We start from the raw sequence: 10,334 nt of genomic DNA, 5'->3' as shown, positions 1-10,334 counted from the left end.
TCGAAGAAAGTTGGATTACGATTTAATGTTAGATTAAGTTCTAGATTCTATACCGAGTGGTGAAGCGCTTAGCTTCCGAACCAAGGCGTCCATAATATGGTTCTGGGTTAAAATCTCTAATGGGTAGGCTACCTGACAAATGACAATGTTTTGTTGGGGAAAGTATGCAAGCGGTTGATCGTTTTACTAGACACACGACACCCTCGATAACCGTCTGAAAGAAGTACTTTTATATATTGACCTATATCGTAGGATCAAAAACCACATTTCTATTCTAAATCTAATAATAATATATGAGCTCTCTTATTGAATTTGAATGAATCTGTCTTTATAAAGTTTATTTCTAAATAAACTTAATAAACCTTTTTCTTTTAAATTATCATTTCAATTTTTTAAATTGATATTAGTCAAGTATTTCGGACATCAAAAATGAGTTACCTCATTATTATTGTTAGTGTATTGTATTTTAATAATATTCACTAAATCTAGGCAAGCTGACCTACTTATTTTTGTTATTGTTCGTCATAATGACCTTACCTCATTAACATACTAGGTCAAAGGTAACAGTAAATGCATCTTCCTCAAGTGCAAGGCTTATTTACATTCAAACCAGTAGCTCTTTTACTTCAACAGCTGGAGTCTTAGACTACTTAGATCTATTCTTAAATTTGAGAACCTATAATATAGATCTAATAGTCTGATCTCATACTACATTGCTAACATTCCAAAATGTGAGTCTGGATCTAGATCTAGAAGATAAATCTAGACTCTAGATCTAATTTTATTATAATTATTGGTTTAAAGTCTAAATTATTATTTTATAATCTTGAAATCTAAGAATCTAAATCTAGCTAATCTAGATCTAAATATTATTTATTTATTTTATTTTTATATAATAATAATTATATATATAATATTAATAATAATATAGTCAATATACTAGTAACTATATAGATATAGATTATAGAGTAGATCCTCTTATTATTATAATTATTATTTATACTCAAAGATCTAGATCTAGATTCTAGATCTATTACTATATTAGTAGGCCCTTAGATATGATATACTATATAAAGGGAATTAATTTCTGTATAGATCTAGGCCCTATATTGGCCTATATATATTAATTATAATATAGACTCTATAATATATTATATATATATATATAGAGTAAGACTAAAATCTAGATTCACTGATATAGATTTAGACAATAAGATGTGCATATAGCCAGTATAGGCCAGTGAGTATAATATAGGCTATATACAGATTTTAATTCTAAATACTTATCTCAATACTAAACTATTATCTTATATTATATTATTGGATGGCTGCCCTGGTCGTGCGGTGTGCTCGCTGGACTGTCGTTCGGATTTATCGATGGTCCCGGGTTCAAACCTTGCCCGCTCCCATCCCCCATCATCCTGCGGGAGGTTTGGACTAGGAAGTAAACTATCTTCAACTTTGAAGGAACATCCGAAACATGTAAAACATTTAACAAACATCTAGATCTAGAATATAGATCTATCTACATGCATGCATACATATTACATACATAGATCTACATACATACGCCTTACTTTCTGCTTTATATTTTATATTATATAGATTATAGATCTAGATTCTAGTTAATTTTTAGTGTCTGACCCAGCACAACTGTTCAATGATTAGTGCTTCTATTTTATACTGTCTACATCTGTCTCCAGCAGAACATAGTTATAGTTTAATATAGTGTACATTATCCTACACTATGTAACTACAGCCCCGGCTTTAATCTAGTGCACAAGTCTTTCTTGACCGACTAACCCACTCTTTTGTGGACGAGGTGCTAACTTAGAGCCAATGTGGCTTTAGAGCCGGTAGAGGTACATTTGACATGATATTAGTTCTGTTACAATTAAAAGAAAAATGCAAAGAGAAGAACCTAAACCAATACAGTTCCTTTGTGGACCTCACCAAGGCTTTTGAATCCTTCAGTCACGATGGCTTTTGGAGGATTTTGACCAGGCTCAGATACCCACTTACGTTCCTATCCATTCTCAAGCAGTTTCATGTGGGACAAAAAGGCCAGATTAGACACAATGGTGACCTGTCTGATCACTTACCAAAAGAAAATGGCATGTACTTGCTCCTACTCTATTCGCTATCTTCTTTGGTGTAATGCTGGGTCAAATGAAGCAGTGATTGCATGAAGGCATCTACGCCAGGTTTTGCTCAAATAGCAATGTGTTTAATCTTTAACGTTTACTGTTCCATACAAAAACAAAAGAAATAGTCATAACAGAGCTTCTCTATGAGGATGATTGCACCCTGCTAGTTTACAATGAAATTGATCTCCAGATCGTTTTTAATGAATTTTGTCTACGCTGCTGCCTCTTTCGGTTTATATATGAACCTCTTGAAAACGGAAGTCATGTTCCAAAAGTCACCCAATAAAACCTACTCAGCCCCAAAGATCACCACAAGTGAACAGCTCCATAATGTGGTAGACTACTTTACATATCAAGGAAGCATAATATCAAATGTTGCATCTCTTTCGAGGGAAGTTGATAACCGTCTCGCGAGGGCCAGTAGTGCTTTTGGATGCCTCCAGGTGAGAGTTTGACAGAATAAATCACTCCGCCTGCCTACAAAAATCAATGTCTACCAAGCAGTGGTTCTCTCAACCCATCTATATGGATCAGAGACATGGGCATTATACAGAAAGCAACTAAGACTACTTGAATGTTTTCACCAAAGTTGCTTGCGTTCCATCATAGAAATAGGGTGGCAAGACCGCACAACAAACAGTGATGTCTTTTTGAATGCTGGTATGGACAGTATAGAGGGACTTCTTATGGTCCGACAGTTATGCTGAGCAGGGCGCCTATCCCATCTGTGGACAATGATTATGCCTGCCCTAGATGTGGCAAAATATGTAGGTTTAAACTGGGACTGCATAGCCATGGGAATTACTGCATTCATCATTAATCTTCAAGTGGCGCAGTGGCTGAGTGGTAAAGTGCTTGGAGTGGCTGAGTGGTAAAGTGCTTGGCTTCCAAACCGGGGTCCCAAGTTCAAACCCTGGTGAAAACTGGATTTTTAATTTGGGGATCTTTGGGCACCTCTGAGTCCACCCACGTCTAATGGGTACCTGGCATTAGTTTGGGAAAAGTAAAAGCGAAGACAAGCCTAATTATTATTGTTATTATGTATGTATATATATTAATAGTATCCTTTATATTACATTAAAGCCCTTGTTTAACCTTATAAACTTTACTGCATCATTCTAACCACTTTTTTGTTTGAATGAATTTCTATATACCCCTATATTGTGATTTTGGTAAACTCCAAGCCTCTTTAGGCACTAAGCAATTAAAAACATGTTAGAGCCTATATTTTTTATAGCCATTGCTTATATTGTGTTATCCAAGCTCTAATGGCACTAGGGAAGAAGAATCATTTGTATGAATTATTCCTAGCATATGGAATAAGCAATATGCCTTTTTGTCTTTCTGAGTATTTGATTAGGTTGTGTTTTTTTTTTTTTATTTATTAATTATGGTTCAGTGTTTTATGTATTAATGCTACTTTACTTTTTAGTCTTCTGTACTGTAATGTTTCTTAGTTTAGTGATTATATAAATGTGTTACTCTAGTCAAATGTGAATAATCATTTGTTATAAACCTCATTGCATTGGTGAGTTTCCATCATATTCTGGCAACAACCCAAAGAAAGAAATGAAAAAGTGGTTTGAGTGCTAGGACAAGTCCCGAAAAGCACTGACCAATCTTCCCAGTTCTGGAGGCTGCCCAGTCCTGAGCAAGTTATTATAGCACAATGCAGGGCAGGTCACTGTCCTGTTGGCTTATATTTCACTTAGCTCAAGCTAAACTTTGATTCACTTTGCCCCCACTGTGGGGAGGAAGAAAATTCTTTTCAGCTGCCCCAGACTTGCTGATCATTGTCTCGACAGGTCTGGGAAACCTCAAATTTTCGACCATTATGGTGGCATACATGCACTATACAAAACTGTTGGGTTTTTGCAAGAGAGGATTGAACCTCTCAAGCCTTCACTCAAATGGAGCTTTATGATTTTGCGACTCTTCAAGTTTTTAAAGGGGTCTGAAACAGAGGACCTTCACAGTACTCTATAGTTCCACTGTGACCTAGATTGAGTCAAAGATTTTGTGCCCAGTTCCATGTGTGTTATATTTCTGAAGTTATTGTTGACACTGTAACTGTGAAAGAAGTTTCTGCACATAAAAATGTGTAAGGAAAAGGCTGCAAATCACCATGAAACATGAACTCTTACAAAATTTCATGTTCAAGGCTGTTGATGAGAGCATTCTACAAGAAATTGATAAGAACACAATCATAAACAATCTGTCAGTGAGTACTTTTTGAGGAGGGTTTTTCTTATACCTTGAAATTGGATATGTTGAAGCATATCCATGTAAGAATTTTTCATGTTGCTTCCTTTTCTAGTTTTACGCTTTGTTTACTCTTTTAGTAATATCAAGTAACTTCAAAAGCCTATAGTAAGGTATTATACTGCAACTAATTCAAGTTGGGATTGTACTGCAGATTTCTTGTACAAATTAAGATTTTATATTGCCTCTAAGCCTTAGAGCATGTAGAAATAATAGAAATAAACTCACTTTTGCAGGTGTACCTCAAAGAACAGACTTACCCACTAAACTACTGTTGCTAATATTAATTTAAATAACTAGGTTTAGATTCTAGATAAATTTATCTTATAAATTACGTACATTCTTTTAAAGAGAAGATAATTACATCATGCTCATATCTATGTACATCATTTCATATTAATTAGAGAATTATCCTCTGCTAAGTCAACGGCTTCCCTGACTGATTCAGCAACTTGTCCATGATCTAATGACACTAGGAAAGTAGGAGCGCTTGTACCAATTTATCCTAGCATATGTGTCAATATCTTTTTGTATTTATTAAATATTTTATTAGGTTATATTTTTTTTTATTTGTATGTTATGGTTTTGAATTGTATGTATCTATTATTGCTATTTTAAATTAATCTCAAAGTTCTTTTTTGTGTCTGTTATAATTTCTGTTTTTATTGAGTTAAGGGTCAAAAACAGATAAATATTTTAATATTGGTTTCCTGCAATTTGGTTTAATGGTTTAATACTTTTTTTTTTACTCTCTCGGGTAAAAAAGTCTATGTGCTGTGCAACTGTACCAACCATTTTCTTTTCATTATCATGCAAAAGAGGATTTGAACGTCTAGAGCCCTCACTCAAAAAATATATTGTTACAAAAATTCTTTAACATACATGTTTTGAACACATTTTGTCTTTAGTTTATAATTTCATGGATGTCAATAAACGAAGGAAAAAAAATATTTCAAAACAAACCCTGTACGTAAAAGTACTGTTGAAGTTATAAATGAAGGCAGCTAATTTTAGCTTCAAAGTTTGGATTTTAGAAGTTTGTATATACGATCTATTAGACACTATAAACTATAAAGCAATAGCCTATCTATAACGAACCCAAAATAAATGACAATGCTGTTAACTCATGTAAAATATCATTAAGCTGAGACGAACCCTCCATACGATTTTTAATAATGTTACAACAGATAAAAGCAAAAAAAAAATAAATTTAACAGTAAATGTAATGAAACAGGCTACGTCATATTTTTATGATACTAATTTTAAAGCACCCGACCCTAAATCCATAACGAGGTTCTCAAAATCTGTCCTCGTAGCTAGATGAGACTTCGTCTACTAGATCTAGATCTAAGTAGGCTACTCGTTCTTGAACCTGGAGTGCAGGATGACAGAATGAGGACTATAGGCTACTACAAGTATGGAAACATGGATGTACTTTTGACAAAGTGTGTTAAGATTATAGACCCCCCCCCCCCCAAAAAAAAAAAAAAAAAACCACCTTTTCCACATTAACCAGCTGTATGAAACATTATCACCCACCAGTGTTGAATGGAGTCAACCACCTCAGCGAAACGCTCCGTTTTTATGTCATTTCATGTCTTTCATTTGCTATTTTTAGTCTTATGTATAAGGGTGACTGTGTTATATTAAGAATGTATTTTAATGAACCCAGGGGCGTAACTAGGGATTTGGGGGCCCGGGGGGATTGACCTCTTTGGGGGCCCCTTGCATTTTGACATTCGACATATGACATGGAATAATGTACGCAAAAATATATAAGCGCCAAATCAAATTGGTTCAGTATATCAGTAAACTTAACAAAAAGTAATCAAGACTCTTTTAATGAATAATACCGTTGTTTATTAGTTTAATAATGCACAAGTGACAAATCTCAATTGATATCGCTTCACGTCGTGCATTCTGTGCAGCAAAGACATCTATAACATCAACTACATCGATACTTTCTAGTATTTGTGACTTCACTGACATTAAAGCCATGATAAGCCTTTCTTGTGTCATTGTGCTCATGAGATAGATTTTGATGAACTTGAGCTTTGAGAATGATCTCTCACATGACGTAATGGAAGTGGCCTGAGCTAGCAGTATTCGGAGGAGGTTGCAAAGTTTGAGCACACGTAATTACCATATGAAGCCTGTTTCCTCAATATGTCTATTGGTGATTGTATTACTGGTTTGTTGATGAAAAGTGCTCGTGCATCAATGACATCATTGAAAAAGCGATTTTCCATTTATTTCATCATACAAACAGGAAAAGTAGCACAGTTTGTCATAAGCGGGTCTTCATCTAACAGGTGTCTTGGTTCAAGAAGAAACCCAAAGGTATCCATTTTCTTTCCAGCCTTTGAAATCTGCCCTTCATCTCCATATGAAATCTGTCCAGCACTTCTGTCGCAACACGTTTGAATTGCAGTTCTATTGACAGTCCTACATTAGAACTCAACTTCCCATCAAGTCTTTTCTTTCTTCTGGTTGTTTTGATTATTATAGCTTTTATATAGCGTTACTTTCATGCTTATAGCATGCTCAGAGCGCTTTGGTCCAATCTAGGAATTGGTTTTCCGTTCTGCCTTTAGGCGCTCAGTAAACGCAACTCTGCCCGAGTCGGGTGTCGAACCTCGAGTCCCCTTCTAGGTAGCCAAGACAAGCCAAGTTCAAGCGCACTTAGCCTCTCAACCACGCTTCCCACAGGGATTACACGAAATCCATAGTATTCACTACCTTCTTTTGCTTTTTTGATGGATTGGGTTTTTGTCAGTTTCTCATCATTTTGCAGAAAGCATGAAAGGGTTTTAATTTCTTTAGCAGCTTCCCGTATATGCAGTCCAGACGTTTGTAGTTTCTTCCGAACTATATTAATTGGGAGCAAGAGCTTTGACCAGAATTTCAGATAGGCAAAAAATTCTTAATTTTCCACTGCATGAAGAAGATTCTGTCCTAATATTATATGGTACTACGTTTATGTTTTGTGCGCAAGCAAAAGGATTCAGAGCATACAAAAGTGGGAAAGATCCATATCTCGTTATGCTCGAGTATAGAAATACTCCGATAAGTGGACTGCCGTATTCACCATCACAACTGGTGACGAGTAGAAGACTCAGGGAATCATTCGAACTGATCCCAAACTATTGAAACCATCGGTAGCTGAAAATGCAGAGACATTACTCAACGAACGACAGATGAAAAGCAGAGTGAAATACAATGCAAAAGCAAGACTACCTAAAGATAATTCTGTCGGAGAGTTCGTCTAGGTCAAACATGGCAGAAAGCAGTTGTCATAAAAAAACATTCAGCACCCAGATTTTACATCATAAAGACAAACGGAAAAACATACAGAAGAAATCAACGCTTTTTTAATAAGAGTTTCGATGAAGACATCTCTGGGTACTATGATACCGATGGAGACAATGAACTGCAAACTGTTGGAATAAACGAAACAGACAGTTATAGACCAACGTCTAGAGAACTTGTTGTGCCAGTCAAGACAACCAGAAGTGGACGAATTGTTAAAGTTCCTAGTAGACAGGGCCGGCCTTAGGCCACTGCAGCCTATGCGGTCGCAGTGGGCCCCGCGCTTTCATAGGACACGCGCTAATTCTAAGTGTACATTATTAAATTACGCCATTATAACGTATATAAAATAACAGGGTTTTCGTGACCTCCTGATTTTCCAGGGCCTCCAGGAAATCTCATGAAAAGGCAAAATATACGATAAAGTCCTGAACTTTTTTTGAATTTATTCAAATCTCCTGAAGAATAGACGAAATTGACATTTTGGGGTGCCAATAAATAAAAAGTGGCATTGCGAGCTTTCATTTGATAAAAATGTATTGCAAAGACGAAAGTAGGCCTATTTTCTAATTCAAAAAAAAAAAATATTGACATTATGCTCATCCCTACCCAGACTAGGCCCCGCGCGATCCGCTTTGCATAGGGCCCCGCAAATGGTAGATATCACTCTTAAGAACTTTAAAAGGAAGGGCGTGATAATAACTTCAAAAGGAAGGATGTGCTAATATTATATGATATTACGTTATTGTTTGTTGTTTATGTTTTGTGCGAAAGCAAAAGAATTAGATGGAAATAAAAATAGAGTTTCCATTGGATTGAGGAAAGATGAATAGAGGGGTAATAACTCGAGTGTGAAGTTTAATTCTGAAATTATAGACGCCAAACCCGAACAATGGACTATTCTTGCATTATTAAGAATAACTTTTGGATCTGTTATACTCGATTCTGTAAATTTTGCTTCAAGGTTAATTAGTGTAGCCATAAAATACTCGCCATTTAGATCTATTATTAGTAAAGGTAACAAGATACCTGGAATTCGCTGTATATCATGCAGTTTTATTCGTGGCAACAAAGTTTAAAATGTAAAACTAACTTTAAAAAAAAACTTTGATCTCTGTTGGAAAAAATATTTTTAAAATGTCAACAAAGTCAACGTACTGATAGACCTAGATCTAGATTTAGTCTTTGTGATAAATTTTTAATCCATAAATGTTGAAAAAAAAGACACCCGTTGACACTATTTGTCAATCAAATATATTAATTTATGTATTTACAAATAAATTTCGGACACCCATTTGGGGGCGCCCCCCTACTAGGGGGGCCCGGGGGGATTTTAAATTTCTCCCCCCCCCTCCCCCCCCCCCTTAGTTACGCCACTGAATGAACCCCACCGACGTTCTATAAAATAATCATATAGTATTCATATATATGTAGATTAGTAACTTAGGAAGTGTAGATAGTGGCTTTTATTTTGGTTTCTGGAAGGTGTCAGGGGATATCTTACAATGACTTCAATCCCTCCCCCTCCCCAAACTTCTCGACTCCAAAAAATAATAATAGTGATAATATAAAAAAAAAAAAAAAAGCATCCCACACAAAACTAATAGCGTCTTTTCCCCTTTCGGGGGCCGCTAAAAATTAAAAGAAGGGAATAAACTTTACTAAAAGAAGGGAAATAATAGTCTACTTCCTTAGTGAGTAATCTCCCCTCCCCGATGTTTGCCCGTGTAGGTAAATCAGCTTATTGCATTGGTCGCCATTCCTTTGGTTGCATCTTCGAAGTCCACTTTATAAAGTATATCCCACATAGTATAACTGTTTATTAATCATTTGCATTCGGTGTTGTTGACTTATACTAACTTACAGCACTATACTAACGGTAGACAACTAAACCGATGAAGGCCTATTATTATTATATTTTAACTTATAAAACTTGAAATAGCTTGAATAGCGTCCTTGTGAACAAAACTAAATCTAAATTTTATTACAATATAGACTAATTCATCTTGAAATTAAATACATTGATATTTAAACACATCTAACTCACAATTGAAACACGTCTTGACACTCTGGCATCCTGGAGTGGTCTCCCGTACTTAACACACTTGTGACAGTGCGCTTATCTTGCAGCATTCTACAAGGCCAACATTAAATGAATGTTCTCTCTGTACATCTAACAATAAATACTCCCTTTCTTCATAATTTACATGGTAACACACTCATACTCTATAACATCCGGAATACTCCCATCCTTTCTTTTACCCTGAAATATTATCCTCTAATAATAACTGAATCAAAGAGAGAGAGAGAGAGAAAATAGAGTAGGTGTAATTAATGACACAGGTTTAAGTTCATAGTTACCCTTGTTTCTAGAGTTGACTTCTGAACTCTCCAAGAATAGTTTACATCATGCGGTGCATTGATGGGGCTGACTCTTTTGTTTTATTACTTACTAGTCGACCCACGGCGTAGCATACGCCGCTATTTTGCAGGGCTGGCCTTAGGCCACTGCAACCCATGCGACCTCAGTGGCCCCGCACTTTCACAGAACCCGCGCCAATTCTAGGTGTAAATTATTAAATTAAACCATTTTATAAAACGTATAACAGATTTACC

At 35.7% G+C, this 10,334-nt stretch overlaps 1 protein-coding gene across 2 annotated transcripts in view; it reads left to right on the top strand.

Annotated features, from left to right (window-relative positions):
• LOC106057274 (phosphonoacetaldehyde hydrolase-like) overlaps positions 1-10,334 on the top strand; it is a 284,305-nt gene that overhangs the window by 246,547 nt on the left and 27,424 nt on the right. Inside the window, exon 1 of one of the 2 annotated variants that reach the window (XM_056014837.1) lies at positions 645-731. The exons of the other annotated variant lie outside the window; for it this stretch is intronic. The gene's annotated coding sequence lies outside the window, so the exon portion shown is untranslated. Of the gene's footprint in view, positions 1-644; positions 732-10,334 lie in introns of those variants that run through there. 2 annotated transcript variants of the gene reach the window in all.

Source organism: Biomphalaria glabrata, chromosome 16 (genome assembly GCF_947242115.1).
Source record: "Biomphalaria glabrata chromosome 16, xgBioGlab47.1, whole genome shotgun sequence".
In the NCBI taxonomy this organism is placed as follows: Eukaryota; Metazoa; Mollusca; class Gastropoda; family Planorbidae; genus Biomphalaria; species Biomphalaria glabrata.
The sequence above is the reverse complement of the archived record's forward strand: the minus strand, read 5'-3'. Positions and strand labels throughout refer to the sequence as shown.